The following is a 21,426-nucleotide window of genomic DNA, read 5'->3' as shown; positions in this document are numbered from 1 at the left end:
GTGAGAGGCTGAAGTCCACCAATGGAACGCTTAAGCCAGTGCTCTCAGTCTTCCCTTCCCGTAGTGCTCCCTGGGAGTGGTGTCCCGCGTGGATCAGGCGGGGTCTTTGTGGGCAGAAAGAGGTTGGCCTGATCCTGCTCCCGTGGGAATTCAGCTCTGGAAAGAGTGGGTCCTGCATTGGGGTGGACAGAACCCAGGTCCTTCCCCCACTCTTGGCTCTGATGACACCTTGGCCCCATCCCAGTCCTGGGCAGCCCTTGGCAAGGTCCTTGCTTTAGAACCTTCATGTTCTTTGTGCCCAATTTGATTTCTCTGCTAATGAGCATCCTGCCGCAGCCTCCTTAACCCCGTTTGGAGCTGCCAGTGTGGTCAGGGGGTGAGGATGCAGAGGGGAGATGGGCTGGGACCAATAAGCAGGGCCAGCAAGCAGCCTGCTGCTCCTGCAGGTTGGTATGGTGAGGCACACACTCCTAATGCTAACAATGAATGCTAGGGGAATGCCAAGCAGCCTGTGGGGGAGAGGGCCCTGCCCAGGGTAGGCCACGATCATCCCAGGGCTGGCTGGGAGCGGACTCCAGTTGCGGCTCCCATTCCCTGTCACATGCGCTGGGGCTCGAGGTGGGGTCAACCTTGTTGCTGGGGGAGCCTATGGGGTCCAAGGGTAAGGTGGCAGTACCGGGCTGTGGGATCAGAGGCAGGCAATGCATCCAGGCCAAGTACCCTTAACAGTTCTCGGTCAGGAACGAATCGGAATGTGACACAGCACTGCTTGGGGGAGATCAGAAGCAGGTTCCTTGGGCAGGGAGAGCAGGAGCCCTGCTGTGGGGAGGGGAACTTAGCACACACCGATGTGATACTGAGCTGTGGGAATGCCATCATACATGCCCCCCATACTGTGCAGGAGCAAGCCTGCTGTGCCCTGTCCCTCTGGCATGCGGGGCGGGGCCCATGCTCCCCTATCAGCACGGCCGTGTGCATTGTGCCGATGGCAGGGGCGTCAGAGACTGATTTGAAATGTGTGGCATAGGGGAACGTTTGTGTTTCCCAGTGTGTGAGTGTGATCAAGGGCCGTGTGTTAGCATGAATGAATGTGGAGAGGGGGAGGAAGTTAATGTGGGGGAGCATTAAGGGGGGGGTGTATGTGTGAGGGAGAGAGCGAGAGAACATGAACACGTTCCCTTCCTTAGTCACTAGGGTATAAGAGCCATGAAATTAACAAGCCGAGAACAGCAATAATCTGTTCCATCATGCCAAACTAATTCCTGCCCCCCCCCGAACTGTTAAACACATAACAGACAAGTGAAGGATCTGCTTGACATAACTCTTCCTGCCTGACAGCATGATTTCAGGGGTGTCGCATCTCTTCGTTCCAATCCGTGTCCTCAGCAAGGCAGCCCGGTCCCAGCCATGCTTTGTGTGCTGTATGTGGCGGCTGGCTGCGGAGGGAGGCAGGAGAGGAATTAATTTGCTACTTTGCGTCGTAATTTAGCACTTAGGATGTAAATCATGGTGCTTTGGCCTCTGGGGTCAGTTGCCTGAGTGTCATGTGTAAAGTGTCATGGAGCCATCTTGCCCTCGCCCCACCCTACCTCACCCGAGCTCTGTTCTGCCCATTCATCAGGAAACCAGTGTCGGTGCTCTCGCTACCCTGGCTGACTTCTGCCAGCGAATACCTGGCTGCTGCTGCTCCAAGTTCTCCAGTCCCCAGCCTAGGGGAATGAGTGGCTCCTCGCTCAATGGGAAGAGCTGGCGGCACCTCACCTGAGATCACGTCCCGTTGTGCTAGGCACTGTACAGACACACACTGAGACTCAGTCCCTGCCCCCAAGAATTCAGTATCACAAGTATTTTGATTCCTAAATCCCATGGGAGTTAGGCAGCAAATACCTTTGAGGATCTGAGCCTCATAGTCTAAATAGGACCAAAGGAAATATAATTATCCCCAGTTTACAGATGGAGCACAGAGACATGAAGTGACTTGCCAAGACTTGAACCCACAGCTTCTGATCCCCAATGCCTTGTCCGTGAGGTCAGCCTTGCTCTGTACGCAGCTGAGCAGCTAGATTGGTTCACTCTTTGTGCTGAGGGGTAGAGGATAATTCCATCGGCTGGGGCACATCCACTTATGACCTGCTTTGCCTCTGTGTGCCTCAGTTTCCCTCTTCATAAAATGGGCGTAAGGATCCCTCCCTTGTAAAGTACTAATCAGAGCTGGAAACATCTATGGTGTGGAACAGAAATGCCAGGTGCTGTCCTTCCCCCACTGGCCAGTGACTGTGCAACCAGCCATCAAGGGACTGGACTTCATCTATTTCAGCACCACGATCAGAGCCAAGGCCTTGAGCCATCATTAAAGTCAATGGAAAGACTCCCTTTGACTTCAGTGAGCTTAGGATCAGGCCCCCGCTGAGTCATGCAGTCTGAACGGCCCTCAGAGCCATGAAGAGCTCTCCTGGGCAGTGAGGTTATTTAACCATGGCCATAGTGTTGGGGGCGCTTTATGGACAAATAATTCGGGGAGGTCCCTGCCCAGAAGAGCTTGCAGTCGAAGTGAGGCAGGGATTTGGGTCTGAGTGGGTGAGGTAACCGGGGGCAGTAGGGAGGAGCCCCAGTTCCTCTAATCCCCAGAGTGGGGGCACTTGAGCCCCTGCTCCCTAGAGCCAGCCCCAGGTCAGAGACTCCTGGCGGCCCTGTGGGGGGCTAGCACCACTGGGGCTCCCCTATCCCAGCACCGCGGGAGGCACAAGCCCCAGCCCACCACCCCCATTCACTGCGGCTTCTTCAAGCCCATTCCCGAGCGCAGCTGGGCAGCCATGGAAGACGAAGTCCTGGAGGTCGTACAGAAGCCGCAGCTGCTCAGCCCGCCTGGCCCGTGCCACCTGGGCAAAGCGTGAGGCCAGTGGCTGCAGGGCTGAGTACAGGTTCCATTCACCCGCAGCTAAAGGAGCCCTTAGCTCAAGTGACAGGGGCACGTGTTTTCATTGCTGAAGAGACCAAGTCAATCCCCACCACTGGCCGGGGTGTGTATGGAGTGGGCTGCTGCTGGCTACATGCGCAGGGGACCTCTCCTGGTGGTGGTGGTATTTACAGTGAGGTACTGACTGCAGATCTTAGCCATCTGGGCCCCACTGTGCTAGGCACTGGACCAGCGTACAGTCCATTTCTGAAGCCTGGTCCTGCAAATCTAGCTCAGACTAGCAGCTATTACAAGAAGGCCCACTGACTTCAGTGTGGCTCCACGTGGGAGCAAGGATTACTTATGTGAGCAAGGGTCTGTGGATCAGGGTTTTATAAGGTTCTCCTCAAAGTACCTTATAGCTGAAACGTGTCACGCTTGGTCTGAGCCTGGAGATCAGTGATTCTGGCAAATTTCAAGGAAAACTGTTCAGACAGCTCTGAGTTAGCAGCGTGCAGAAAACAAGCCCTTCTCAATAATCGCCCGGAATCTTTTCTGTGCTCGGGCGGTTTGGATTTCAGACGTCAAGTGTGGCATGGCTGTCATCCAGGACGTGCTTTGCCTCCTCACATGAAGATATTTGATTTGAGTCCTGCGCATGTTCATAACGCACGTTTGCTGTCCCTCTTTCTGTGTTAAGCGCTAGCCCAAGTGCGAAGCTCTGAACAGCTGCTGAGGTTGCGTTTGAGGTCGCAATTCGAGTTCAGCCTTGCAAAACTGGCAGGAAAATGGACCGGCCCAGGCACACACCTACTAGCCAGGCTTTAAGGTAACTGTGTGTCCAACGCTGAGTCCAGAAGCCTGGGGCGCTCCCCGAGGGCTGGCCTGTAAATGGGCTGTGTCGTCCACTGAAGGGGCAGGGCAAGAATCCAACAGATTCTGAGCCACAGTCTGGGCCTTGTATCCCCTCGCTCCAGCGTGGATGTGTGCTAGGCCCTCTGCTGCCTCAGCTAACTTCTCTCCTGCCCTGGTTAGTGGGTTGGGTGGGGGTGGGTCCACCCACTCCCCTCCGCTCTCCGCCCACCTGAGTGGGAAGGAGAGCCGCTGTCCTGTGGTGGCTGTTCTGCCCCACTAGCCCATAGGCAGCCTCAATGCTGCTGGAAGCCCACCAAGGGGAGAAAGTGGTCACTGCAGGCGAGTGCAGCAGGGCTCATGGTTTAGCCTGAATCCATGTGTGCCTCTGATCCTGCCTGTGAAAGGGGGCTTATGATCTTTCCCTTCAGCCCCACCCTTTGTCTCTTGTCTGTTGAGATTGGATGCTCACTGTGTGTCTGTACAGCACCGAGCGCAGAAGAGCCCTGATCTTGTTTGGGACCCCTAGGACCTACCCTGTCACTGGGAGGAGGCAGATGCAGCCAGCCCAAATTATTAGACTGCTATAAAAATCAAGAGCTGGATTCCCAATTAACTCCATGGTTGGTTGGTTTGTCCTTTGCTTTTGGAGCTCTCTGGGGAAAGGGAGCACTCCACTCCCTCGAACCGTGAGATTCACAGCCAAGCCTGTAGGGTCAGACCCAGCTGCGCTGTCCCGTGGCATCAGCCCAGCTCACTGTGATTCATGACTCGCTTGAATTGTGAGCAGCACAAAAATGTCTACTGCAAAATTCACTCCACAGCCCTGTTAACTCCTGCCAGGCTGCTCCGGTCTCCCAGGATAACCAGGGGACACGGGTGACTTGTTTGTGGCAGGCTTTAAGGCTCGGAAAAGGAATCACATTGCCCATCTATATCCATGCTGAGGAGCTTGAACCTTTGATTCCCAAGCAAGCTCCTCTCCAGCGCCCTTTTACTGCAACTGGTAACCCTCCTTAATGTGTCACTTCCACAACAGTGGTGCCACATGAAAGTTGATGGTATGGCTTGTAGGGAAGGCGCTGCTCTGGAAGTCAGGAGATCAGAGTTAATGCCCTGCTCTGCCACTGACTACTTGGGTCACCCTGGGCATGTTGCTTCATCTCTCTGGACCTCCGTTCCCCAGGTGTAAAACAGGGATAAGGCTTGTCTCATTAGACTGTAAACACTTTGGGGCAACAGCGCCTGGCACAGCGGAGCCCTGCTCTCGGTTGGGAGCTTCTGGGTGCGCTGTGACACAAATAGTTATTCCAAAGATCTTGGCATGAATCAATCCCAGCACTCATAGAAAGTCCCAGGTTGTCACAGCCTGCTAGGAGCAAGCAGGCCCATTTGTGCTGGAAATGGCCCACCTTGATTATCATACACATTGAAAGGAGAGTGATCACTTTAGATAAGCTATGGGGGGAGGAGAGAAAATCTTTTGTAGTGGTAAACACCCATTTTTTCATGGTTTGTGTGTATAAAAACATCTTCTGTATTTTCCACAGTATGCATCCGATGAAGGGAGCTGTAGCTCACGAAAGCTTATGCTCAAATAAATTGGTTAGTCTCTAAGGTGCCACAAGTACTCCGTTTCTTTTGAGACCAGGGCTGAGGTCAGGTAGCTGGTGGGCGTTGTCGATGCGCATGGTCGGGGAGCAGCTGGGCTTTGTCGGGAGGTCAGGGAGGGGTAGTTGACTGAAGGGCAAGCCAGCTTTCGAAGTCCAGGGTGTAGACAAGTTCAGCAGCAGGGATCTCAGTCCGCCAGAGGATGACAATGGCTGGATAGGCAAGGTGCAGGGTCAGTGTAGGTAGTAGGCAGGGACAGGCTGACCCTGAATCCAGCCAGGGTATGGGCAAATCAGAAGCGTGGGTTGGGTAGCAGGAGCTTGTTCTCAGTGGGTCTGGGCAGCGACAGGCCTTGTTGTTCAGACAAGGGGTGGGGCCGGAACTGGAAGCTGTAGACTAAGTGGTGTCCAATCAGCAGTCTGCTGCTAGTCACCTGATCCCTCTGAGTAGGCGGGTGTAGCCTCTGGTGGTGGGGTATTAACGATGGTTCCCTTGTGTGACCTTGGGGCGCGGTGGCATGGAGGGTAAGGCTCTCGCTCGGCAACCCCGCAGGCCAGTGGTGCCTGATGCAAGAGAAGAGCCAATAACTGCTTGCTTGAAAGCACAGTGCTGCACCTGCCTGATCTTAGCAGGCTGGGAGCGATCAGCGTGTTGTGGCTGGGGACCTAGGGGTGACCTATGACAGCATGTCACCGAAAACCTCAGGGAGGGCGGCTGACTGATGGAAAAAGCCAAGACTCCTTCACTTTGGTGGGTAGCCCATGAGATTTTGGATGGAAAGGATCTTGGCTTGATTTCTTCTTGGAACAGCTTCTTCCTAAGCAGGGACAATCCTTCATTTGAGCTTTGCTGCTTGGATCCCTTTCTGCAGTGAACAGATCTTGCCTTTTATTTTAATTTTCTCTTGCCAGAATGCACTTAGAGTGAAACTGGCCCATGCAAGGGCTAGACATCACTTAAATCCTGCTTAAACCCCCGAGCAGAAGGCTCAATGTCCCCTTCATTCCTTAGCTGAGTTGGGTTTGTAGTGTTGTTATTTATGTATTTATTATTAGTTTATTGTTATAGCTTTTGGCTGATCCCGCTCTTTGCTGTGGAGAAAGGCTCAGAAGCAAGCTGACAACTTTCCAAACCCTTTACCTCTCCAGTCCAGCTTCTCTCCTCTTCCTTCTCAACCCAGAGGTGACGTTATTATGTTTTGTTTGGAAAAGTGGAAAGAAATACCCAGCCTGACTGTTTAAGGAGGGGACATTCCAGTCCCCGCAGGTTCCTTTTCACGTTGGGCTCAGGATATTGCTCGAGATGCAGGATCTTTCCTCCTTCTCTTGCTCATGAAATATAAAGTGGGTCGAATTGATACAAGCAAGTGACATTGCGTTGAACAAAGCTGTGATTGCAGAAGACAGAGGGATGTTGGAGTTCAAGGGAGGAAATTGAGGCCCGATCGCTGGCTGGTGTAAATAGCCCGTTGCTTCAGTACTGATCTACCGTGGCTAAGGATCTGGCCTGTTGGCTCTCTTGAAATGACATTGAGTCCCTTTGTATTTTTTAATCTCTGGGGGGATTCTGCATCAAGTGTGCTCGATTGATGAGTCAAAAAATGATTTTTTTCTGCCTGCCAGCCCTGCAGAGCTCAGCCTGGCCTCTGAGCGTCTTTGTGTTTCTAACATCAGTCAGAAGGACTCTGCAGTCAGAACTTTGCTGACAAATGCCTGATGCTTTGATGCTGGGCAAATGCAAAACAGATTGCAGCTTGCTGCTCCGTGACCCTGCTGACTGCAAGCTGAGGCCCTTGGTCCCATGTGCCTTAGCATGAAGACAATGGGACGATTTCCGTGGCATACGCATAAAGGTTTGCAGGTTCAGCACCAAAGGGACTAATCTAGCACCGACTGAACTCAATGGGAGTCTCTCCAGTGCTGTCAGTGGGCTGCGGGTCAAGCCCTTACCGGTAGCAAAAGCTCCTTTGTGTCAGTAAAGAGATGTGCCTGGGCGTAAATTCTGTCCTCCCTTACACTGGTGTAAATGAGGAGTCACTCCGCTGAAGTCTGTGGGACACCTCCTGACTCACATGGGGGTGAGTGAGGGCAGGATTCGGTCCCCAAGTATATGGTGAGGCTGGGATTAGCTAGGTTCTGGTTCTGATCTGAAAAGTGACTCATGGGCTCCCTGTATCTCAGTGGTTTCTAGCTGCAATGCCCTTAGTTATCATCAGTGCATTGTCATTGAGGGGCTTACTCAGTGGTAAGTGACTGGGAACTAGGCTGGTCCTGCAGTGAGCTCCACGCGGACAGAGCCCTGCACCCACACGGTGCCCCTTTGAACTCGGTGGGTCTCCATGCAGCTGCAGGAATCCATCCCTGCCAAGCTCACTGCAGAATCAGGACCTTCGCTATCAGTTCTGCTGCTGTTGCACAAGGCATAATAGACTCCAGCTCCCTCTCCCTTGGCTTCACTGGCTTGGCTGGGCTAACAAAGCAGTAAGGACGTATTATCAGCCCTGACCCTGAATCCAGCCAGGGTGTGCGTCTGCAGAGTACAAAGGAACCCAGCTGACAGTCACGTTTCAGAGCAGAATCCCACACTAGTTTCCCAGAGCAACCTTACTTCCTCTTTCTTGCCGCAGGTCGTTCATCCCATCATCACACAACTGTCTTCAGGTCCCTTCCAGCCCTGTGTGTCTGTGACTCTCTGATTAACCCTGAGCTGAGAAATGTGGCACACAAATATTTTACCTTTTTAAATGCACTGGTGACTGTATTACTCATCTCCCTCTTACACAACAGCCACTCTTCGCCTTGGATCCATGCTCCTTTTGTTTTGTGCTTGGGGCTGGATTTATTGTACTGTATTTGTATGGCAGGCTGAGCCCTGTGGAAGGGGGAAGGACAGATGCTATAGAAACTGTGTTCTATTGCTGTTATGTGGTGTATTTGTTTAGCTTCAAGGGTGCCCAGAATGACACAGTCACGTGGTCCCTGCTCCAAGGAGCTGTCAATTGAAGTACACAAAGAAAGATCAGACAATACAAACCCGCCACAAAATTCAGTGGGTGGCCAGAGAACAGATTGAATATGGAGTCAGGTGAGTTGATTCGGGAGGTGGGGTGTGGGGGTAGTGGTTTGAATTTGTCAAAATCTTCTGGTTGCATAAATCACAAGTGACAGGCAGGACGGGCTCAGAGCCCTGGGCTGCGATGGAAGCAGTCTGGGCTCAGATTCCCATTTCGTGAAACCAATGCAGACCCCGGTGTGGCTGTGCGGAGTCCAGTTCAAGTGGCTCTGTTCACTTCAGATGACGTTAACTGGGGACAGGTTTAAGCTAAACCACAATAAGCCACCTTGAAACTGAAATAAAGCATCTCCACCAGCCTAGCTGGACCTGGTTACAAATCACTTTAAAGTGCAACTTTCCCACGTAGACAAGGCCTCCGTTCCCCATCTGCACCATTGGGATGATAATCCTTCCTCCCAGCTATCCTGTGTCTTGTCTATTGAGACGGTAAAAGCTGAAGGGCAGGGGCTGTCTCTCACTGTGTGTCTGGGCAGTGCTGGCACAAGGGGGCCCTGATCTGAGCCGGGGCGGGGCCTGTCTCACTGTGTCTGGGCAGCATCCGGTGCAACAGGGCCCTGACCTGCCTTAGGGCAAGGACTGTCCCTCACTGTATGTTTGTACAGCACCAAGCACAATGGAGCCTGATCTAGGCACTACCTTAATACAGATATAACTAATCCTCCTCTGGCTGGTGGATGAACTCTATCAGGCTACCTGGGAAAGGGTATCTGAAGGAGGGATTAGTAGGGTAGGGAGTTCCCAGCCATGCAGTATATTTTTATGGACAGGACCTGCTGTCTTGGATTCTGCACTGTTTTCCAGTGGGGCTGGGTATATCAGCTGGACCATGCTCTGCTCTCTGGTACAACTGCCCCATGGTCTAGCGGGCAGAGCACTGGAATGAGACCCAAGAGAGCTGGGTTCTGTTCCCACCTCTTCCTTTGACCTGAGACAAGTCCCTTTGCCTCTCTTTCCCACTCTTTGGATCGTGAACTCTTTGGGGAGGGACTATCTCTCACTCTGGGGCCCTGATCTCAGAGGGGACTTCTAGGTGCTACCGTAGGGATTTTCTTCTCTGTATTAGCTCACGTACATCATGTGATCATGTAGTGGAAAGAAGCCACTGAGGTGTTGAATTTCCTGACATGAGTGCGGCTCCAACCTCCGTACAGTGCTGATGCAGCCATCCATCCATGAGCAGCAAGGTGGGGACAATGACAAATTCAGACTGGAAATAGGATAAGGGTAATTAACCATTGGAACAGTTGCCCAAGGATCGGGGTGGATTCTCCATTGCTGGCAATGTTTCAGTCAAGACCGGATGTTTTTCCAACAGCCCTGCTCTAGGAATGTGGGAGCAGGTCTCTGGCCTGTGCTGTACAGGAGGTCAGACTAGATGATACACAATTGCCCCTTCTGGCCTTGGACTCTATGATCTCTTGATCAAATGAGCAGCACGTTGCTAGGCCCAGTGCCGCGGTGAATGGAATCACTCAACTCGCCTAATCCTCAGCTTCAGCATCCCACTCCGAAATCACTCCCGCTCAGCAGCCAGCCACTGTATGCTCCACGTGCGCTCTGAGTCCACACCATGACTAGAGCTCAGAGCCCTGCTGGCTCCCCCTTGGTCCAGAGCTCAGCTCCATTGTGCAGTGCCCCAGAGGGACATCGCCTCAGATCAGCACCATGGAGAGCGGCCGCTTTCTTCCCCAGCCCCATGGGGGCTGTTCTCAGGGCTGTGCTGGCAGGTTGAGTTTGCTGAACATCCTTCTCAGCAGCTTATCTGGTTTCAGGTTATAAATGTTTGAAATTAAGGGCTGCTCCCAATTCCCTTCTAGGCAACAGTTGCTAAGTGTGTTTTACACAAAGACTTGTTATTACTGATGCAATCGAGGCGTTTTCCCTTTTTGCTCTTTCCCTGGCACGTGCTGGTGAGAGAGATGGCTAGGAGGTGCACAGGCCTGGTGCATCACTCTCCTAAAGAGCCCGATAATCTACCTGGTGCACGGGGGGTCCGTCATTACCTTCCACCACTTTGAAAAAGAAAACCTCTGTCCAGCTGCATCTCCCAGCCCAAGCCGTGTCGCCGGGGCAGCTACATGCTTAATAAATTCTTTGTTTCTCTGCTCTGCCCTGCCTCCCTATCCTCTCTGACAGCTTATCCCTCGGCCCTACAGACGATTACATCTTCTGCTTGTCAATGCTGCGCACATGCCCCACACACCGGCGGGCGAGGGGAACGCATGGCTGCGTCCCCTACTCCCCTCCCTCCTTTATTCCAGGTGGTGGCTGTCTTTGTGGTGAGTTTTGATTTCCATTAGGCCCTGCATCTGACTTGTGGGATTGTCTGCGGCCAGAAAAAGCACCTACTGATTCCAGCCAGAAGCACCATCAAACGCCTGCTTTTTTGGCTTGCTCTGCACTCACCTCCCTTGCCTGCATCGAATCTCGGCACCGCTTTTCTATTAGTGATTACTGTGCTCTTCCAGCTCTTCCCCTCCAGCCTGATGGGGCTGACAGTTTCATTGACGGCCTCTCGTTAGTGCCATTAAAATGCTCTTCTTTTTTTTCCCCAATGATATGCAGCGTATTTTGGCTTCTGATTTATGCCAGGTTCTCCAAGGTGGTCGTTTTCCTGTCCATTGAAGAGTTAGTGATGCAGAGATGAATTATGGAACTGCGCGGCTGAGAGAGCAGAGTGAAAAGCAGCCGGGCAGATTAGCCACCGATATCAGTCAGCCTGACTTGAAAAGGGAGAGGGGATTATCTGCATGGCCTAATATAGTTCTCTGGACACACCAATTAAAAAGCAGAGCCTTGGAATATGGATCTGCTGAAGGAGATTAAAAGATTGGTAATGAAAGAAGAGCACCTGAGCTTCCGCTTCCTAGAGCCCGGCCGACATGCACAAAAGCAAAGCCTCTTTATCATGGGGCAGTTGGGATGAAGAGCACGTGCTCCAGCCAGCCCCAGCGCCAATGCTGCCTTGTCCCAGAAAGACAGATGCTCCCTGCCAGCAGAGCCGCGCTGCTGGCTCTTCGATTTTGTTCAAAAATAAATCACATTTGCCAAATAAAATACAAGGGAAGAATACTAGATTATATGGCCGGATGTGAGGCAAGGGCGCCGTCCTGGCAAAGACTCTGTTGATCATTGTGAAGCAGAGAGAGATGCCCACCCATTTCTCCCTCCCTCCCACCCACCGTTACTGGATCACACTGGCTTTTCATCTGAAAGATACCAACCCAGAGAGGGACGCCAAATTGACGGGACTGAGGTCCCAGTGCTCTGCAGTGCTGGGATCTCACCGCACTCAGCAGACACTGATGAAGGGAGATGGGCTAAATCCTACTGAGCTCAAGGAGTGTCCTTGTATGGGGAAACTGAGACATAGAATGTGGGAGTGATTCGCTTATGGTCACACAATGACTCAGTGGCAGAGACAGGCCTAGAACAAAGATCTGTTCCCTAGTCCTGTATCTTCATCAGCGTATCATCTTCCTTTCAGGGTCATTGGCAGTCAGTCTCTCTCTGTTCTTGGGTTCCAGGTACTGCTCCCTCTGCGGTAGAGAGCTGGTCTCTGTCTGTGCTGGGTCCTATGGAACTGCCTTCCTGCTTCTTCGGGCCTACAGGGCTGGTCTGCTGCTGCTCTGGTCCTGAGGAACACATCTGCTGTGTCAGAGACCCAGAACAACAGACCAGCTCTCTAGGCTCAGAAAAGCAGGAGACCTGCTCCTCTGGACTTGGCACAGCTGGCGCAAGTCCCTCCACCTTAGGGCTGGCAGGAAAACAGGAATTCCAGTTTGTGAAAAATGTCAGGGTTTCATTCTCCCTCAGGGTGAAACCAGGGACCTTTCTGAATTTTTCATGGAAAAACAAGAGAGAGAGAGACCCAGAATAGCCAAGAGGCTGGCTTTTGGGCACACAGCTGTGACACAGGAGACCTTCGACTCAGGCAGAGTAGGGGAAAATAGGGCTCCCACCTCCCTGCTGAGTGGCCGGACTCTGGCCTAGTAACTGTTCTTTGGTTCCTCTCGTGTGCATGTGTGTGTGTGTACACACCAGTAATTCCATCCTGGGCCCGAGAAATTCCATCGTGGACCCGAGAACCCTTCCCGGTGAAAGCATTATCAGACATGGCCATTTCTGTGACAAGTCTGGGTTTAAACAAATGGGTGTTTTCTGATGCAAAAAGTTTCATCGCAAACTTCCCCACTGGCTGCCTCAACCTTTGTGCCTGTCCCTCCACCTGTAAGAGGGGGTGCCCCATGGCACAAAGGGGTGTGGAAGTGAGCTGGCCCTTCTGCCTCTAGCCTGCAGCCGCCTTGCCATGCAGCACTGTCGCCCAGGGTCGCAGAGAGCTCTGTGCGCAGCTCCTGGAGCTCTCAGCTCTGCTCCTCCTGGAACTTCTCCCTAGATTGATCCTCTTTGCTCTCCTTCCCTAGTCAGTCGTCTGTGGTACTGTCAGGGCATGCTCCCTGCGCAGATTTCCCAAGGACAGCACGCATCCTGCTGGATCAGGGGAGGCAGTGCTTCCACCTGGAAGCCTCTTTTAAAAACCCCCTCCCCCGGTCTTCTTGACTTTTGTTTTGTTAGTGTGTCTCTTTTCAAATGTCACCACGGCCTGTGCGACAATGGCAGGGAGGGGAGGCGGTGCAGCAGCTGCCAGCGGCAGTAGGGGAACAGATGGGAGCCATTGTTTCCATTTAGTACCATAATCTGAGCCGTGTTTCAAAATCTCACAGAGGAGCTTGGCTTTTTCTCTTCTTTCTCCTGTCTCTTTGCTTCCCTTTGTCCTCCCCTTAAAATGCAGGCGGAACAGACATTGGGAATCAATTTGGGGGCATTCTGCCTCTGCCAAGCACTGGGCTGCTCTGGGAAGAGGGTGTCAGAATTGGCTCTTTCTGCCAGAGCTCCCTACACAGCCTGTGACTGGGCAGGCTGCGGCATCTGGCACACGGGCTGCAGGCTCCGTTTCTGAGCCACTTGGCTTTCGCGACAGCAACCAGGCACCAGAGGGACAAATGCCATTCTATCCCCTGGCCTGGGGCATGTGATGAGGTATGGTGGGTTGGTGCCAGTAGGTGACACTCTTTCCGCTGTTGGCTTGGGTTTCTCTGCCAGTATGGCAGGACAGGGGGCTGCAACAGTGGCTAGAGGATGGGAAACTTCCCTCTTGTGCCAGCTGGGGGGCACTCTGAGAGCTCTGGGGGAGAGGAGCCTCCCACCTGAAAGGCTGAGGACTGGAGCCGTGTTAGCAGCAGGGAGTGCTCTAGTGGGGTGGCCGTGAGTCTGGGCTGTAGTGCAAAAGGGAAAGCGTTTCTGCAGGACTGAGACTGGGGATTAATTCATCATGTTTATTATGGTAGGGCCTAAGGGCCAATCAAAAGTGGGGCCCTGTTGTGCTAGGTGCTGCACAAACCCAGAGTAGGAGAAGTACCCTGCCCTGAAAAGCTTAGAACACAATGTCTCTCTGGTACCAGCAGGGGATGCTCACAGTGGCTTTGGGAAGTTTGGGTTTGGGAAGTATCTCACAGCAGACCGCCACCGTGGTGGCCAACAGCAGGGATTGAACCAGCAATCTCCAGAGTTAAAAGCATGAGCTGGAGTGGACCAGCCACGACTCCCTAGCAATGGCTGTAGCAAACTCGTATCCTCTGCAGATCAGGCACAGTGGGGGCCTGGAACACACACTGTGCGCTGGGTTATCCACTCAGCTGCTTGGGGTGAAGTCATCCCTTTGCCCACCTGTCGGGAATGACAATGTCTCCATGGCACCAGCATCGGGTGCCCTCAGCTGCTTGGGGTCATGGAGATGAGGGGACACAGCAAGGCCCAGGAGTTCCTGAGGCAGAACATGCCTTTCCTAACAGGCAGTTTGACATCTGTAGATACAAATTCTCTTCCCGGGGAAACGCAGGCTGAGAAATCTTTCTTCACAGCTCTGCAGCCTCTAATCAAAGCAGCCAAGCGTCTGTCTCTTCTTTATCCCATGGGGCCTGCGCTCATCCCTTCCCCTCACCCCATGGTTCATGAGAGTGGGGACAGATCCCTCGTTTGTGGCCTAAATGCAGCCTGTGTTGGAGGAGCTCCTTTTAGCAGTTCAGTGCCTCGTGAGTAGCACCATGAATATCTGGTTGCCTCCTCCTCAGCTTTCATGTCTAGCACAGGCTTCGTGGGGGGCTGGGAGGGGGGGCTGGGCTGGGCTGGGCTGGTGGAATAAAGAACCGCAGCCTCCCGTGAAGCAGGAGCAGAGAGGGAGGGCTCAGTACACAGTGGTGCTGGCAGCTGTGCAGGAGCCGGGCCGGTGTTGGGGAAGGAACACAATGTCTAGGTCCTGCACCCCAGGGAAGGCTGTGGTGGCTGTCACCCTCCAGGATGCAGGAAATCCCAGCCAGACCGTCCTCCTCATATGACGAGGGCAACAGCTCCAGGGGGAAGCACTTGCCATTGCTTTCTGAAGGTGCTGGATCAAGGGGCAGAGGTAGCACCTGAAGCTGGGATGGTCAAAGGAACCTAATGGATCCAGGCCTCTGACTCCTTAGGCTCCTCTGAGAATCCCAGCTCTGAAAGCAATGCCTTGTGAGCCGTGTGGTATCCTGCCCCAATGGCCCCCTGGAGCCCGTGCTCATCTCTTCCCCCAGCCCCCATGGGGCTGATCCTCTCCTGCAATAGTGCGAGTAGTGGGGCTACAGCAGATCCTTCGCCAGCCCATCCGTGGGCACAGTGGGCATCAAAGGGGACATCGGGTCCAGTTCTGCTCATACCAGAGAGAGACTTCAAGCCCCAGCTTCTGGAGTCAGGTGCACACATAAGAATCTCAGTCCCCAATGTGAGCCCTTGAAAATGTGCCCCCTAATGGCATCAAATCCAGAATGCCACTAAGGAGGGTCCCCCACCCCCACCTTCTTCTGTTTAAAGCTCAAATGGTTTTTAAGCTCATCTCTTGATTTTTGTGGGCCCGGCTCATGAGTTTAAAGCCCCAGGCAATGCTGGCTCGGCACCAGGCTTTTGTTGGCCAACCCCATCAACGATACAAACGCGTCTGCTCCTGACAATCCATGTCCCTTGCCCACTTCTGGTTAGATACCTTTAGTGTCCACCAGTTGGCGCTATGCCATACTGGCCCAGACAGTTTCTGTATCACCGTGCTGAGAGCCCCTGGGGGATAACCCTTCGATATGGGGTTGACTAGCTCCGTTGCCTCTAACTGGGCTGATGCACTAACCAGCTCCCAGGAGGCTAGAGTGGGTGCTAGAGCTGCATTAGCAAAACCTAACGGGGCTAGCGAGACCATGAAAGCAGCCGCTGAAGTGAGCTGTAGCTCTCAAAATCTTATGCTCAAATAAATTGGTTAGTCTCTAAGGTGCCACAGGGCCTCCTTTCCCTTTTGTTCTCTACTAGCTACCCCCTGGAGACGGGAGTCCCCTCAGCAGGGGTGTGCAGTGGGGGGGTTGTCCCTCTCAGGGCAGGGGTTTCAGTTCCACAGGGGAAGCCAAGGACTGAAGGGCTGTGCTTGTGGCTCTCCCTGTCCCCATTAACCAGCGGCGTCTGCTGCAGTCATTCCTTGGGCTCCAGTCAAGCCGTCAGCCTTTGTTACACTGTGTTCTGCCAGCTCTGGCAGCTACAGGGCTGCACCCGGTGCCAGGGATTTAGGAGCACGCTGCCAGCCCCACACAAGGGAGCACAAGGTCTCTGCTCCCCACCAGAAGGCTGAGACTGCTGTGGGCCATGGTCAGGGATCACCAGAAACCCCTCAGAGCATCCCCTCTCCCAGGGCACAGGGCTGGCAGTGGCTTAGGCCCTCTACTTGGTTGCTTTTTCCTCTGGGATCTGTCCCTTAGAGATGGGCTCGTGCAGTGGGATCTGGATTTGGAGCCAGGATCCGGATGTTCAGAGCTAGGGTGCGGGCTGGGCCCAGGGCAGGGTTCAGGGGAAGGCTCAGGGCACATCGGGGAGAGAAACTCAGCCCTCGCTAGCTAAGCACATGCAGCAGTGGGGGTCCAGGCTTGGGATGGTCCAGGGCTCAAGGCACAGCAGGGAGTCAGGTTCGTGGTGAGCCAGGGCTGAGGGTGCAGAAGGTCTCAGATTCTGAGGCCTTCAGGGAGTCTGGGCTCAGAGCCCATCCGAGAGGGAGGCACAGAGGGAGTTGGGGCACACCCTGAAGTCCTGGCTAAGGGGAGTTGGGCCTAGGACCCTTCAAGGAGTCGGGCTCAGAGGGAGTCAGAGGCCAGGGAAGTGGGAGGGCTTTGGGCAGAGCAGGCAGTGCAGCACTGAGAGGGGCGGCCAGGAGGGAGGCAGCTGCAGGCTGCCCCCAGGGCACAGTCCCTCTCGCTAAGCATTGCTGTTTTCCTTTTGACTGTTCCGCCCTGCTTGTGGGCTACTCGTTTATCTCAGTGATTTATTGTTCATTACCAAACCCCATTAAAAATTCAGGTTCCCCATGTGAGAGTATGAAAGAGCTTTTCTTCCCCATCCCTTCCCTCCCGCCTTCTGCCTTCCACTGTGCACCAGCCCAGCCAGGGGCTGCTTCTTCGTACAGCCCGGGGAGCAGAGCCTGCCTCTGAGAGTGCAAGAAATGGCATCCAGCTCCCCATGCGCTGCTCGAGGCCTGCACGCCCCATCTAGCCCTGCACGCCCTGCCCAACACCTGCACTCCCTTTCCAGCCCTGCATGGCCCATCCAGCCCCACAGGCCCTCCCAGAGGCCCATGTGCTCCATCCAGCCCCGCAGGCCCTGCTGGAGGCTCACACACGCCATCCAGCCCCACACACCCTGCCCAAGGCCTGCACGCCCCATCCAGCCCCACACACCCTGCCTGAGGCCCGTGAGCCCCATCTGGCCCGTGTGCCCCATTCAGCCCCCGCATGCCCTATCCAGCCCCGCAGGCCCTGCAAAAGACCTGCAGGCCCCATCCAGTCCTGCACGCCCCATCCAGCCCTGCACGCCATGCCTGAGGCCCACACGCCCCATCCAGCCCCCCACACCCTGCCCAAGGCCCCCACACCCAATCCAGCCCCACAGGCCCTGCCTAAGGCCCGCATGCTCTGTCTGAGGCCCACATGCCCCATCTAGCTTGGTCACAGGCTTACAGAGTGTTTGCAGAATATACAATCTTGGCCGGCTAAGCCAGACTGATTAGAAAGAGGGAAGGAGGAAAGGGATAGGAAAGAAGAAATAAGGTGGGGAAGGAAAAGGGCCCATGGAGGGAAACAAAGTCTCATCCCACATGCGGTTTGGGATTCAGCCAGAGCTGGTGGAAATGGTGATGTATTCTGTGTTGCTCCGTGTGGCCCGGTCTGGTCAGGACACGTCAGGATCAGGATGATGAAGGCCCAGGAGACAGTGGAGGTGGCAGCCAGGATGGTGCAGCTTGCTCCTGTTAGGCAATTTCCCCCTCAAACTCTCAGTCGCAGGGAGCAATGGATGGAGTGATCCATCCCCTCATTATTTTGTCCACCGCTTAGGCCTCGTTTCCGACACACCAGTGTCGCTTCATTGATTTCTGATTCCACACTTTTCTTGTTTACCAGACGCGATCTTCACACAGTCCTTGTTATGGCAGGGCGGCGTTTTGGACTCAGTCTGTCTGTCTTTCCCCCCTTGCACCATTTCCCATCAATGTTTGTGGTTACAGGTTATGGTGACATTTTATGAATTTTCACTCGCTTTTTACCGTGGAGCTCATAATTAGCATAAATGTATAAGCCCAACTGTCACCCCATCTAGCCCCACACACCCTGACCAAGGATGTGTCTTTATCCACCCCATCTAGCCCCACACACCCTGACCAAGGATGTGTCTTTATCCACCCCATCTAGCCCCACACACCCTGACCAAGGATGTGTCTTTATCCACCCCATCTAGCCCCACACACCCTGACCAAGGATGTGTCTTTATCCACCCCATCTAGCCCCACACACCCTGACCAAGGATGTGTCTTTATCCACCCCATCTAGCCCCACACACCCTGACCAAGGATGTGTCTTTATCCACCCCATCTAGCCCCACACACCCTGACCAAGGATGTGTCTTTATCCAACCCCTTCAGCACAATCAAACTGCAACCATACCCATTCTCCGCCCCCCCCCCCGACCGCATCGTGTACAACTGGCCTATTACAGCCTGTCTGGCATCACCCTGTGGCCCCCACCCTCAGCATACCCTGCTCAGTGCCATCCCCCCATCCCCCTGTCCTGTCCTCTCAGGCCCACACCCTGCTTTCCCACCACGCCTTGGGTCCTTTCCTCCAGGCACATTGCCTCTTCTGAACTTGATTTCGGCTCTCCTCTACCGATAGTGTACTCCATGGACCAGTCTCAGCCCTGATCAAGCAGATTGCGTTCGCTTTAGTGGGTCACACCTGTTTATACAAGAGCTGCCCCTGGGTCCACACCAAATGAGATGCTTTACCTGCACTCCCTTCCTCCCTCGGGATGTAGGTAAGCATTACTGGATTGGCCTGGGGTTGGGAATAAAACTTGATGCTGCTAGAGACCATCTTCTCCAAAAGACTTGAGACAGCTTTGCAAAGGTTAGTAGATCTCAGTGTCTGTTTGCGCTCCAGATTGTCGCTCAATCATCTGCAGTTGGGAGGCTGTTGTCCTTTACGTGGGTGTGACTTCTCCTCCCATCTCCCGCCTCTGTCCAGAAGAGAGGAGGAGAGAAAGGATGAGATTAAACAGGACAGAAGGAGAAAGAAGCACCCAGAACATGATGGAAGGGGTGTGGGAGGTTGCTCTTCTGCAGAGGGTTATTAATAAAAGCTGCATCTGTGGTCTAGGAATAGCTCCTCTGTTGTGGTGACACAGCGACGGAGTCGTTAGTGTAATTCGCTGAGGTCCCAAGAGGCTGCCCCCTTGGGCCAGCACTGGAGAAGTGGTGACACATTGGCTTAGGGAGATCAGCACATACTAAAGGAAGCTCCAGGGAGAAGGCGGACAAGCTGTGGGCAGCTGTCCGTGTGTCATGGCCAATCCGGCACCGGGAGGGAGAATGAGATAACGTTGGGAGGGTGACAGCCAGCTCCCAGTGGAAGAGTATTTACAAAGAGAAACATGCCAGCAGTCAACAGTGAATGCACTTCCCTCACCCAGCCGTGTGGGCCCAGGCTGCCCCAGCCCCGCTCCCGCCACCCAGCCATGTGGGCCCAGGCTGCCCCAGGGCCCCTCCCGCCACCCAGCTGTGTGGGCCTAGGCTGTCCCAGGGCCCTCCCGCCACCCAGCCGTGTGGGCCCAGGCTGCCCCAGCCCCGCTCCCGCCACCCAGCCGTGTGGGCCCATTCCACGTGAGGTGACCTTACAGGGGAAAGCAGGCAGGACTGCGAGCCAAGGTCCTCCTGTGCCATGGGTTGGAGGCTGGCCATAGCCTGGCAGTTGACCTACAGATGTGCTGGGGCCGGGGGGAGTTCCCTGTACCCTGCCTGTAGCTGCAGGAGCTGATGAAAGGGAGAGATCTGGCATGGGTGCCCACTGAAAGTGGGACAGAGACGCAGCCAGGAGCTTCTCTTGCAGCCAGGAGTGACGAGAGCAAGAGACGCATCATTAGTCAGACAAAGAGCTGTAGCCTCCCCATGGGCCCCTGGAGCCTTTGGCAGCTCACGCAGTCTCAACAGCAACAAGCCCGGTGGGTTAGTGTTCCCGCCATGACAGCAGGGCAGCCCCTGGTGCATGGGGAATGAGCCCGCCTGGTGTCGGGCGGTGCTGCAGGGTGGGTGAACGCTTGGGTATGGGGGCATGGAGGGGCCACAGGGAGAGTTGGCCAGGCTGCACCAAGTGATCTCAGTTGCTGAGGCGGGTGTCAAGCCCTCAGAGCAGGCATTCCAGGCAGGTGCTGGGATCCTGCCAGTTCCACAGGAGCAGCTGTTTGTTTCACTGGGGCACCATCAGCAACCCCACTGCTGCATTCGCTTAGCTTGGCGAGTGCTGAACACGGCCCATGCGGTGGCTTCCCAGCGGGGAGCAGAGTTCTGGAGAGCAGCAGCTGGTGGACCTAGTGCCCTGCTTTCTCCCGTCCTCCGCGGGTTGAAGGCCAGAAGCATTTGGAAATCGTCTCGCCACCCTCTCCCCAGGTCTCCAAGCATGGTGCGGGTGGCAGGCATAGCTGGAGGCAGACTCGCTGCAGCAGTGCTGGGAGCTGGGGCTGGATGGTCTCTGCTAAACCATGTGCTCTGATGTACAGGTGCAGAAGCTGCGGGTGAGGGCAGACAGCCTGGTGGCCAGATGTTGTGTTCACCACTAGACAGCCGCTGAGCTGAGCTCAGACACGTCCTTACTGTATCTGCAGCCTCTGTGTGTGCTGGTCTCTAGGACAAAGACGGTTGCCCAAGCGTTTGAGGCCTCGCACTGTTGGAGACTTTAAACTAGCAGGAAACACAGTGATCCAGCTCTTTCTGCCCTGCCAGTCCTATCCCCACAGGGCTAACAGTGCTTGGCATAGCTGCCCAGCCTTCCCTGCTGGAGCTGGGCTTGCCGATGCCTCCACTTCCTAGAGTGACAGGTTCAAGCCCTGATGGGGGTAATGCAGCTTTTCACTGGTCGATGAATTAATGACACCTAAGGTTGCTTCTGCTCTGCACTGAAGAGCCCATGGCCTGATTTTGCAAGAGTTGGGCCTCACCCTGGTATCCTTGGAGAAAGCCTCTCTCTGGCCCCTGTTCAAGTAGTGCTCTCTAGCTGTAGGGTCTGAGCACCTCATGACTTTCACTGGATTGATCCTCCCCGTCAGGCAGGGCTGTGCTATCATCCTCATTTCACAACTGGGAAACTGAGGCACAGCGAGGGGCAGAGACTTGCCTGTGGTCACGCAGGCAGCCTACAGCATGGCAGGGAACTGACTCCAGGTCTCCCAAAGCAAAGGCTGGTGCTCTAACCACTGGGTCAGCCTTCCTCTCCTGTGCGGAGGAGTGGGTATACACCAGCACTGTTGGTGTCGACGCTGTAAACCAGGTGGGCCTGGAGCTGCCGAGAGCCGTTCCTTTGTCTCCAGGGGCTTTGTGCCAGGTCCTTTGTGGC

At 54.5% G+C, this 21,426-nt stretch overlaps 1 protein-coding gene across 7 annotated transcripts in view; it reads left to right on the top strand.

The window, feature by feature from the left end:
* Nucleotides 1-21,426, top strand: part of SYT7 (synaptotagmin 7) — a 175,729-nt gene that overhangs the window by 48,654 nt on the left and 105,649 nt on the right. The gene's annotated exons all lie outside the window — the stretch shown is intronic.

Source organism: Lepidochelys kempii, chromosome 6 (assembly GCF_965140265.1).
Source record: "Lepidochelys kempii isolate rLepKem1 chromosome 6, rLepKem1.hap2, whole genome shotgun sequence".
NCBI classification, from domain to species: Eukaryota; Metazoa; Chordata; order Testudines; family Cheloniidae; genus Lepidochelys; species Lepidochelys kempii.
Note: the sequence above shows the minus strand (reverse complement) of the source record. Positions and strands in the feature narration are given on the sequence as shown.